The sequence below is a fragment of the Wolffia australiana genome, chromosome 18 (assembly GCF_029677425.1).
Source record: "Wolffia australiana isolate 7733 chromosome 18, ASM2967742v1".
Classification (NCBI taxonomy): Eukaryota; Viridiplantae; Streptophyta; class Magnoliopsida; order Alismatales; family Araceae; genus Wolffia; species Wolffia australiana.
In genome coordinates this window covers 8,192,958-8,205,252 of record NC_135852.1, presented here as the reverse complement: position 1 = coordinate 8,205,252, position 12,295 = coordinate 8,192,958, and the positions used below count along the sequence as shown (strand labels likewise).

The window sequence follows — 12,295 nt, the reverse complement described above, 5'->3', positions numbered from 1 at the left end:
GGGGCCTAACTCCAATAGATTGGGTCATGATAGAGAATAGTGCTTCAGATGGGATGCGACATAGTATGCCTATAAGCTGATGGATGAATAGTTTCATGAGTATTTTTTCTTATTTTCAATTATTTATTTGATCTATTTATGTCATATGTAATAAAGGTTCCCACGGATTAATATATATTACATTTAATTGGTTTTGATTTATTCTAATGAAATACTTTAATTCTCATTTATAAGAATATATGAGAGATCTCAAGTACCAAAGTACTTTCCATCGATTTAAATTTTTATTTCTCAACTAAATGGGATCTAATAAAAGGAGCAGTAAGGGTATTTTGGAATTATTAACGCTAGCCCCTAAATAAGTCATGTAGGAAATGCTCCATTAATGTACAAATATAATATATATTATATGCTGTTGTAATTTCATGGTGTTGTTGTAGTCTAACACTGATATTAATGTACAAATATCATTATTTTGTTATATCATAAGGGAAAGGCTGCCAAACATTTGGATATATCATGATATGTTTAATTGGTGCCTTAATCATGTATGCACTTAATTATCTATGTTGTTACTCTTAGATAGAATTATGGTGATTTTTGATGAAATTCACTTCTAAATATCTCTAAAAAGCCTTGGATTGATGCTCTTGATGCTGTACATGGTCTACAAAATATGTGATCTTGACTATAAGCTCTTTCTAGGCAGGATTAATTTGAACAACCTAATTTTCTAACAATATTTATATTAAAGTTTGGGATAATTTCCCTATATACTGGATCTAAATAAAAAAACATTCACAGCACTCCATGAAACAAATGGATACATTAAATCTTTATTCAAAAATTAGTTTGTTTGACATGATATGTATACAAAGAAGGGATAATATTTGATACTAACCTTTTGATTCATTAAAGTTTAATTCAAGAAACATTAATTAATATGACCTCCACAATTTTATTGATCTTTCTTATTTAAATCATTTATAATGGTGCTTCAATTCTCCGACCCATTGGAGTGAAAAAATAAGGAAATTCTCTTCTTTGATAAAGCATGCAAACAATCAATTCATGATTTACGCTAATAAGTGAATTAATTAAGATAAATCCTAACATGTAATGAGGCCCTTTAAGTAAAAACGAAGGCACACAATGAAACTAATTTCAAGTTGACATGTCCATTAATTTATTAAATGATGAATCATCTGTGAATTTTTTAGGTAATTAAAGGGAAACTTATGACTTAACTTTAATTAAATATTGTGTATTATATGACTTTATTTATATTCGATACTAATTAATCTCAAGAATACATGATGTAACAATGCCCTAGGAAAAATGTGCACATTGACTTCAAACTCAAAGACCCCATGAAATAATACTTTTACATTGCTTCACTACATAAAGTTACATATGAGTGTTAATCAGATTTCTCAATGCTCCCCTAATTTTATCATGCAAAAACTGAATCCATGAATATCACTGAAAATATAATGTCATTAAAACATCAAATCAATTTAACTTTTAGAGATGAATTTCTCTCCAAATTATTTAAATTCAATAAAGTTTGTCTCCAAACCAGAATGTAGTTAAATAAGTGAAATTATCATGTTCTCCCAGAATTAAAATTGATCTATAATGATTAAATATATTCTCATGATAGCATGTATATTTAATTATTTTAGACGGAATTTAAAAAAATCATTTTACAGGCTATTATTAAAACATTAAAAGTGTTAGTGCAAAAATTGTGTCCGCCTCGAAATAGCGCCCCATCTAACTTTTCATAACTTTTGCTTTGGCCTTCCCATTTTGTACAAGTGTATTTTATTGATCTTGAGAGTGTTGGAAATTTATTCTATCATAAGTGATGATTTATATAACAATGAATAAAGGATCATTATATTGGTAATATGGTTTTCTGAATGTCCGTTGTTTGAAAGTTTCCATTTTATAAACAAATTATTGGATGTCCGTTGTTTGAAAGTTTCCATTGTATAATAAGTTTCCTGGCATATAGAATGGACTTAAATAGAAGTATGATTATAACTTTGTTTGATTTATTACTCCTACCAAATTAGTAATGCTGGGTTCTAAGATTACAATTGACTAAATTCTTTACTCTTTGTAATAGAAGATTGAATGACCACACTTTTCAAAAAACTGAAAATATGATCCTTTGCACATATGATATCCACAAATCTGTTGGTTCCAAAAGTGAGATATGTAGAACTGTACAGCCTCTAGAGATACATAGACAAACCGCAGAACATTGAATATCCATCCTCTGGATGAGCTCCATTATTGATCCACCATCATCTTTTAATCATTCTGACCACATTGGAAGGGGGGCACCGGAGGAAATAAGAAAGAGAAAGCATGGACATGAAGAATTCTAGACTGGGTCAATTTCATTTGGGATTCTTTCTCTTATAATTCATGGGAAAGTTTCATAAAACCCACTGAACTTTAAGTATATATTTTGACATCCAAAAGACTATTTGTTTGTGAACCTCTAATCCCATGTATGTATCAGTCTAGTGGGTGGCTCTGATGGTGCAATAACCTTTATTGGCTAAGCTTATTAATTATCTATATCAACCTACAGATTAATTAATCACAGATCAATTTAACATAAAGGATAGGTTGAGTTTACAGATAATGGGTGATAAGCAAGAATTAAAAACTGCATTCATGCATAAAACCATCATATTTAGATATTTACTTCCATTAGAATCACATAATTATCCTTCTCTTATGACTAAACTAGTGTAAACATAATATTAGCATCTTAATCCAAACATACATCATCCTATGCTGTTCATGTTTATATAATGAAACTAACCCACTTGGCTTCTCTGAAGTCAAATAGTGTAATTCTCATATTTCTTGGAGTTTAGGTGGATACAAGAATACATGTGAAATTCTAAGTGGATTCTCGCACAATTACAAAGATGGAAGGGGATGATGTGAATCCTATATTCTAAATTTTACAGAATGAAGCTACAGCCCCCCTTCCCCCTTTCTTTTCCTCTACAAGTAGTAAAAGGAGAGATCAATACCTAGGCTTGGCATTGTTCGGTGTCCGAGGCTACTATGGAGGCAAGATAGAGCTGGGGATCAAGATCATGAAGTTTCCATGCTTCACCACCCTCGTACTGGCATTGAATGGGTTTGTGCAAGGATTCTAATTTGTCTTCCCTTCACAATTGCCTCCGTTTCTAGTGTAGAAGTTGTTCCATTTTTATTTATATCATCCTTTCTTAGAGTCTAATATTATGCTTTTTCATAAGCATTTCCAATAACCATCTAATTTCATCCACGCTTTCCCTCAATTCGTACTTCTTACAGAAGCTGTATAGCTTGGACTTTGATAGGGTTTTATTCCTTTTATAGTATGGGAGGTTATGTTCTTTTTTGGCCTTTTCGGGCTTCCTCTAATTCTTCTTTGGGCCCTAAACAGGATTCAGGAGATATGTCCTTGGAAATTCTCGTTTCTTAATAACCTTATTTTCACTTCATTTGGAGTTGCCTTAACGTGAGAGGGAAGGAGAGAAAGAGAAAGAGGGAGGGAGATAAAGACGAGAGAGAGAGAGAGAGAGAAAGAGAGACATGAGAGAGAGAGGGAGAGAGGGAGAAAGACAGACAGAGACAGGGACAGAGCCAGGAAGGGAGGGAGAGAGAGATAGAGAGAGAAAGGGAGGGAGAGAGAGATAGAGAGAGAAAGGGAGGGAGAGAGAGAGAGTGTGTGAGTGTGAGAGTGAGAGAGAGAGAAAGCGGGAAAGAGATAGAGATAGAGAGAGAGAGAGAAAAAGAGGGAATGAGATAGAGAAAGAGGGAGAGAGGAAGGGAGGAATATAGAGGGAGAGGGGGAGGAAGAGAGGGAGGCAGAGGAGGGAGGAAGAGAGTGAGAGAGAGGGGAGGATGAGAGAGAGGGAGGGAGGGAAAGCGGGAGAGGGAGAGGGGAGAGAGAGGAAGAGAGAGAGGGAGAGGGAGAGAGGGAGAGAGGGAGAGAGAGAAAGGGAGAGGGGCGAGAGAGATGAAGAGGAGAGAAAGAGAGAGAGAGGGAGGGAGGGAAAGAGAGAAAGGAGAGTGAGAGAGAGATAGAGAGAGAAAAGGAGAGTGGGAGAGGGAGACGTGGAGAGAGAGAGAGATAGCGGGAGAGGGAGAGAGAAAGATAGAGAGAGGATAGCGGGAGAGGGAGAGAGAGAGAGAGAGGGAGGGAGAGGGAGAGAGAGAGAGAGGGAGAGCGGGAGAGGGAGAGAGAGAGATAGAGGGAGAACAGGAGAAGAGAGAGAGACGAGAGAGGGTAAAGTGAAAGAGAGAGAGACGAGGGTAAAGAGAGAGAGAGAGAGAGACGACAGAGGGTAAAGAGAAAGATAGAGATAGAGAGGGAGAGTGCGAGAGGAAGAGAGAGACAGTATAGAGAGAGACAGGGCGAGCGAGAGTAGGTATCGGGGATCGGGTCGGATCGTTCGGATCTTGATCGAAAGATTCGAACGAACAATGCCTTTTCGAACTCATCTGTTCGATTCGTTCGATCGACTAGACCCTTTCTTCGCGTTCGATCGAAAGTTTCGAACAAAGGGAGAGTGGGAGGGGAGACGGAGGAGAGAGAAAAGAGAGAGAGGGAGAGAGAGAAAGATAAATAGAGAGAGGGAGATAGAGAGAGAAGGAGAAGAGGGGAGAGGGAGGAGAGAGAGAGAGGGAGAGATAGAGAAAGAGAGAGAGGGAGAGACAGAGGGGAAGAGAAAGTGAGGGAGGGAGAGACAGACAGGGACAGACAGAAAGAGAGAGGGAGAGAGATTGATAGACATACCCCAGAGAGAGGGAGAGAGAGATAGAGACAGACAAAGACAGACAGAGATAGAGACATAGAGAAAGAGAGAGAAAGAGACAACAGGCACCCAGACAGGCAGGCAGTGACACAGACTGAAATAGAGAGAGAGAGAGAGAGCAAAGACAGAGACAGAGAGATAGAGTGAGATAGAGTCTGGGAGAGAGAAAGAGACAGAGAGAAAGAGAGAGAAAGAGTCAGGGAGAGAGATTGAGACAGAGATAGAGAAAGATAGAGTCAGGGAGAGAAAGAGACAGAGAGATCAAGAGAGATAGAGTTAGAAAGAGAAAAGACAGAAAGATAGAGAGAGATAGAGTCAGGGAGAGAGAAAGAGGCAGAGAGATAGAGAGAGATAGAGTTAGAGAGAGAAAGAGTCAGGGAGAGAGTAAGAGACAGAGAGATAGAGAGAGATAGAGTTAGAGAGAGAAAAAGACAGAAAGATTCAGGGAGACAGATAGATAGAGAGAGAGAGAGAGAGAGAGTTAGAGAGAGAAGAGACAGAAAGATAGAGAGAGAGAAAGAGTCAGGGAGAGAGTAAGAGACAGAGAGATAGAGAGAGATAGAGTTAGAGAGAGAAAAAGACAGAAAGATTCAGGGAGAGAGTAAGAGACAGAGAGAGATAGAGTTAGAGAGAGATAGAGACAGAAAGATAGAGAGAGAAAAAGAGAAAGATTCAGGGAGAGAGTAAGAGACAGAGAGAGATAGAGTTAGAGAGAGATAGAGACAGAAAGATAGAGAGAGAAAGAGTCAGGGAGAGAGTAAGAGACAGATAGATAGAGAGAGAGAGATAGAGTTAGAGAGAGAAGAGACAGAAAGATAGAGAGAGAAAGAGTCAGGGAGAGAGTAAGAGACAGAGAGATAGAGAGAGATAGAGTTAGAGAGAGAAAAGACAGAAAGATAGAGAGAGAAAGATTCAGGGAGAGAGTAGCAGACAGAGAGATAGAGAGATATAGAGTCAGAGAGAGAGAGAAAGAGACGGAGAGATAGAGTCAGGGAGAGAGAAAAGACAGAAAGATAGAGAGAGATAGAGTCAGGGAGAGGAAGAGACAGAGAGATCAAGAGAGATAGAGTTAGAGAGAGAAAAGACAGAAAGATAGAGAGAGATAGAGTCAGGGAGAGAGAAAGAGACAAAGAGATAGAGAGAGATAGAGTTATAGAGAGATAAAGAGACAGAGAGATAGAGAGAGATAGAGTCAGAGGGAGAGAGAAAGAGAGAGAGAGATAGTGAGCGATAGAGTCAGAGAGAAAGAGACAGAGAGATAGAGAGAGATAGAGTTATAGAGAGAGAGATAGAGTCAGAGGGAGAGAGAAAGAGAGAGAGAGAGAGCGATAGAGTCAGAGAGAAAGAGACAGAGAGATAGAGAGAGATAGAGTTATAGAGAGAGAGATAGAGTCAGAGGGAGAGAGAAAGAGAGAGAGAGATAGTGAGCGATAGAGTCAGAGAGAAAGAGACAGAGAGATAGAGAGAGATAGAGTTATGAGAGATAAAGAGACAGAGAGATAGAGAGAGATAGAGTTATGAGAGATAAAGAGACAGAGAGATAGAGAGAGATAGAGTTATGAGAGATAAAGAGACAGAGAGATAGAGAGAGATAGAGTCAGAGGGAGAGAGAAAGAGAGAGAGAGAGATAGTAGCGATAGAGTCAGAGAGAAAGAGACAGAGAGATAGAGAGAGAGATATAGTTATAGAGAGAGAAAGAGAGAGAGATAGAGAGATATAGAGTCAGAGAGAGAAAGAGACAGGAAGAGAGAGAAGACAGAGAGACTTAGAGAGAGAGAAAGAGACGGGAAGAGAGGGAAGACAGAGACAGGGAGAGAGAAACAGAGAAAGAAATAGAAGAAGAGAGAGAGTAAAAAAATCCGAATCTCCAAAAGGCATAAAAGGGGAATCTCCAGAGAATTAACTCCTTAATTTTCCCCTCCCCGGCCAAACCATCTACATTGCTTAACCCACCAAACAAAATCCACGACCAATCGCAACCGTCCAATACCACCATCGTCTCATCGGACGGGTCAGATCCAACTTTGTCCCCCCCAACTCTCGTTCCCATGACCAAAACACAATATCCTACCAACTTGGATCAAATACGTAACACCGAATTTTTCTAGGGTTGAACAGTAATTCTACCATCGGACGGACCAAGCTAAGAACTAGAATAAGACGTGTGATAGATCGAATGTTGGAAATTTGTTCTAAATTTGTTGCCAACTCCGCAGCAGATCGAGAAATCGGGATGGTAAATTAATCAATTTCAAGGGAATACGTCGCCATCGCCATTTCTCCGAAGGATCAGTTGTGAAATTTTGGCAGGTCGCGAGGATTCATTCATTCTTTCACTGTAGTTGTTCCTTCAACGCAGGCAATTCGTCGCCGTGGCGAGTAAAGGGTAAAAGGGTTGACTGGAATCGACGAATCTGCCTCGGTTTCTGTCCAGAATCTGATTTCGGGGCGGAAAGCGGAAATTTTGACCAAGTAGTTTCTGTTTGCTGCTTTTTCTTTGGCATCGGCTGCTGTACCCATCTGCTGTTCTTTGAGCAGGTGCTCCCGTCCTTTCTTTCTTCGAATTTGAATTTGGTTTTTTGGGGGACTAGGGTTTTTTTGGCTTGATTTTTGTTTATGTTTTCACGGAAAGGCTCTCTCTTAATTGGGGATTCTGTCCTTGGTTGTTGAATCCGGTTAATGTTGCTCTGTTGCCCTTTGGTTTGGTTCTGATTATGAGGGTATGGTATTCTCCGTCGATTCTTTTTTTGATTTTCGGGTTCATTCCTTTTATTGAAGACTTATCATTCATCGATTGGTTCATTATCGTTGGATTCGGGCTTTAAATTGGGGCCGCTGACAAAAAAAATTGATTAATTCCGAATCTCGTTCAGTAGGCTTGATGGATACCAGAGCTTGTACTATTTGCGTTATAATATTTTATGATGGAGAGGAGTGAAGTGTGGAACTCCATAGAGATCCTCTCGTTTATTGCTACTGAATTCCATCAATGCATTTTTTCCCTGGAAATTGAGGTTATCAAGGGAGAGGAATGATGATCAAATTGGGGCGAGACTCTTAAATCTTAAAACACTGCTTTTTGATATGAAACCCAAATTGGAATGAACAGTCAAGATGAAATGTGATTATCAGCTGGTTGACAAAAGCGTTTCTCCATAGCAACCTTATTTTGTATTTTTCTATAGAGTGAATGAAGTTCGTTAATACTTTTTATGAGAGTTTCTTGCGCCATCCACTAAACACTGTTTTTGAATCGGTTTGATTACAAAGCGGTGATTTTTTTCAGACCCCTTGAATGAACCTGTGGCAACACTATGGACGACCATTACGGGCCTGACAATGTGAGTCATTTTCAAGTAGTTTCTCTGGATGTTATCTTTTTTCAAATTAATTTTCTCCTTTCCAGTTGTGATCTGGTCTGAATGGACAGATGAAGATCCTTAAAAAGTGATTTAAGTTTTATCAGTGACACATGAGGCATTATTCTGATTATGCTGTTGATTAGTTGGAGAATACAGCGTTATAGAAGGGAATTAAGCTTTTCACAAGAAAGAAACAGGGTTAATGTCGCATGAGGAGCCAAAATGAATTCGTTCAAAGTTGTGATGGTGATTCGAGTTCTCTCTGATCGTTCAAACCTACTTTTGCAGACAAGAATACATGGCCTATGGTACGTGTTATATATATAGGGAGAGAAAAAGGTTTGAACTACAAAAAAAAATATTTTTTTCTTACAAGACAATCGATCCTTGGTCTTTCATTAGCCTCTTTCAATGCACGAATTTCTTCCCATTTGCGCTGGTTCTTCAATTCCATAACTTTATATACTAAATCTCCGATTTTTGGCCACATTTCTGCCAGAGCTCTCTAATTTTTCTGGATATTGCGACTTCTTACAGGAGGAGGTTAATGTAGTGGGGTTTGAGGCTTAAAAACTCAAGAGAATACAACCTTAGAGAGAGAAATATAGACTTTTCCCGACAAGAATACATGGTTTATGGCACAAGACAGAGATTTTAGAAGAGAGAAACAACATATTTTTTAGAAGAATTTGTCCTTCTCTCAATATCCTCACTCTATTATTCCTTCACTCTATTATACTAAAACTTTGGTCTTTGTCCACATTTTGGGGACGGCTAATTCTTGCAGGAGGAAGTGAGTGTGGTGGGATTTGAGGTGCCCAGGTCGCCCGACTCGAGTTACACGAGCTCATTCCCTGGAAACGAGGACGAGGCCCGAGACCCGCCGTTAGTCCCTCCTCATCTACAACACCCTCTGCTCAGCTACCCTGCAACAAGAGACTGTTCTGGCACAATTCCTTCACCACAGAATGTGATTCTTAACCATCTCTACATAGAGAACAGGGAAACTCCACGATCTGTTCTTGCACTGGGCATCACCCACAGGTTTCGTTCCAAGTATGTGACCGTTGTCCTGTACAAACCTATTCCCAGAAGGGGTACTTAGAGCCCTGCAGAGGTAGAGCTGACCTCTTCTCTCTTTCTAAACCTTTCCTTGTAATCTTGTGGCCCATCCATCTCTCGTGAATGCTTGTGATGTGGATATCTCAATGTCTTAAGGGTATTATGTTGATTTTATTGTATTACGTGGGTGACAAGGAAATTACATTTGGTTTCATTGAAGTTTTTCTGGGGATAGTTTTCTAGCTCTTAGGTTATTAGAACATGGGTCTCTGAAGCTGACAGTGGGATTGCATTTGGTTCCTTTAAGTTTGTATATTTGTTTCGCAATTTTTTTTTTTGGAGTTTTTCCTCAAAATCGTAGGGTATTATGTTGGGATCGTCATAGGACACTTATCTCTGAAGTTAATGCTGGGATTGCATTTGGTTTCTTTAAAAACATTGAAGTTTGTATCTCTGTTTCACGAATGTTTTTTTTCTGGATTTCTTTTTATATTCATAGGCTGTCAGGTAGATTTCGTCTTATGACATGTGTCTATAGTGGAAAGGGCATTGCATTTAGTTTCTCTGAAAACTTTAAAAGTTTGTTTCTTTGTTCCATGATTTATTTCAAAGTTGGGGTATTGTGTTGATTTTTTCATATAACATGGTTTTCTGTAGGCGACCGGGCAGTGTATTTAGTTTCTTTTAAAACTTTTAAGTTTGTATCTTCGTTTCTTGAATTATTTCCCAAATTGTAGGGTATTACGTTACTTTCACATTCTTAAGGGCTTATGCTTAACTCGTAGTCGGCTGGTTTTGATGTTGGCCTTATTTGCTCTGTTTTATGAATATTTTGCTGCAGATACTTCTAAATTTTTATTGAATCATGTTCCTTTCACGGGTATTACTGTTGGTTTACTATAAAGTTTCTGTTTAATGGGCAGAACGTTAATCTTCCCACGTTAATTCGTAAATGTTTAACAATTAACTGCTTACTTGGAGATTGATTTCTAGGCAGTATCATATGGGTTTATGTTGATATTGCCATATCGTATGGTTATAATGTTTTTTCCATGGAGATGATTGATTTATTCAAAAAAATAATACATCTTTTCTTGGCTTTGTGGATCTTTTATGTGGGTTCATTCCAATTATAGGCTATAGTTGATTATACTGTGATTTTGGTGTTTAATCATGGAAAATAAACATGACATCTACATAATAATGATGAAACTAAGAAGGACATCATGCCGGTTCTCCCTGTTTTTTGGATTTAATTTAAGAAATAGCTTCTGATCGGTTTCTTATTAAATATGATATGACAGAGTTTTTGGTCGGATGGTGATATGCCAGTTTTTAATGGGTTCCTTTTTAACAAGTAACATAAACAATGATTTATATAATGGTTATAAAATGTATATTTTTTTAAACAACAATCCCCGACTCAATTATTCATATCAGGCAAACGTAAATAGAAATGCAAAGACGATATGATGTATACATAGAAACAATGCAATAATATTGGGTATTATCTGTCTTCTCCCTAGTTTGTGTGGATAATTAAAAAAATAAAGCTTCTTGGGTAATTTATTTATGCAAAAAATGATACACTGATGTTTTAGGTCAGAGGCTGGCAAAGCAATATTTCATGTGTTTATTTTAAGGAGGTAACTTCTAAATATTTATTCAGGTAATATTAAAAATACATTTTTTGTATTCTTGAAGTCAAATGTTCATACATTAGAATACATAAATATAAGACGCATGCAAAACAACTTGATATCCATAGAAAGTAGTGGAATGATATGAGTATATATAAATAGCTTCTAATAAGTTAATTTAAACAAAATAAGTAATAGCAAAAGTTTTAGGTCATGTGCCACTATGTAATAATAAAACTTGTATTTTTAAAAAGCAAGCTCACTAATCTGTCTTTCTTTTGTAGTCCCCGCGTTAAATATGTTTCATGACAGTCTCAAATGCACAAAATTACAATCTTCATTGAGAAAGGATTATTATTATGGGCCCACTAAAAGCGCATAATAATCGATTTTAGTTTATTAAATTAATTGGTTTGTTTTTAAAGAAGTCACCTTGAGTTGGATTAATGTCTGGACAATTAGACCTTAGAATATGGAAAACATAAAGTAGCTTTCGTTGACAATCTCAAAAAACATAAAAACATTAATAAACAAATAACCCATGCAAACCATTTTACACGAAAATAGTGAAATAGGCACGGAGATTACGTTGGATTATCCTTATTTTACGTTTTTAATTGAATAAAATACGGTAGGTTTATTTAAATGAAAAAATATCAAACATTCGTGACAGACACTGCTATTAAAAAAATTAATGGGTTGATTTTTAAACGTAACCTAGAGTTGGCTTTATATCTCTCTAACAAATCTTTAAAAATACCTTCATTCAGCAATCTTTAAACCATCCACACTAAGATAATGAAATATACATGTATATATATCATGCTGATTATCCTTCTCTAATATGTTTAGTCTAGAAAATTCTTACCAATTGGTTTATCCAAAATAATAATAAAAATTTCAGTAAAAGATGCAACTCGAATATTGCTATGGCAAGAATCATATATGTTTATTCTTAAAAAATAACCCATCTGGCTGCACTTTTTCATTTTAGAAAATATTTTAAAAACATACTTTTGTTTTGTAATTCCATTGTTTATCCTTATTTTATGGGTTTAATCGGAAAAGAAGTTAGTGATTGGTTTATACATAACAAAACAAGTTAAAGAAAATGCATAGCAGATACTGCTTTGGCTCAAATTGAATAGGTTTATTGTTAATAAATAACCCAAAGAAGACTCTTATTAGAAACTCTTTTAATTAATTTTTGCGATGACGTTGATTATCCCTAATTATGGGTTCCATTTAAGAAAAATGGTTGCCCATTGGTTTATGTAAATAAAAATGCATATCAGATACTGCCATGCAAAAAATAGGTTTTTTCTTAAGAAGTAACCCCAGAGAATGCAATACTTTTCATTTTAAAAAGTATTTTGCAAAAATACTACCAGTC

At 36.9% G+C, this 12,295-nt stretch overlaps 1 long non-coding RNA gene across 1 annotated transcript; it reads left to right on the top strand.

The window, feature by feature from the left end:
- Positions 1 to 7,006: 7,006 nt before the first annotated feature.
- LOC144715155 (uncharacterized) lies at positions 7,007 to 8,506 on the top strand. Its single transcript, XR_013584539.1, has 3 exons — positions 7,007 to 7,376; positions 8,125 to 8,179; positions 8,344 to 8,506. It is a non-coding gene; the product is annotated as an uncharacterized LOC144715155 (long non-coding RNA).
- The last annotated feature ends 3,789 nt before the right edge of the window (positions 8,507 to 12,295 follow it).